Genomic DNA, 215 nt, shown 5'->3' on the forward strand with positions numbered 1-215 from the left:
CCCCCCCCCCCCGCCCCCCTCCTGTAGCTACAACTGTAGCTCCATGGCTAACTGCTCTGACATCAAGCAAGACTTCTGACATTGTTTCAAACAAGGAAATATGGGTCACAACTGTAGCAGCACAAGCAGCGGCTGTAGGGGCAGCGCTTCTCAAATAGTGGGGCACGGGCGTGGGGAGGGGCCGCGGGGGGGGGGGGGGCCCCCGGAGGAGGCGG

This window comes from Cynoglossus semilaevis, chromosome 8, assembly GCF_000523025.1.
Source record: "Cynoglossus semilaevis isolate Cse_v1.0 chromosome 8, Cse_v1.0, whole genome shotgun sequence".
Taxonomy (NCBI): Eukaryota; Metazoa; Chordata; class Actinopteri; order Pleuronectiformes; family Cynoglossidae; genus Cynoglossus; species Cynoglossus semilaevis.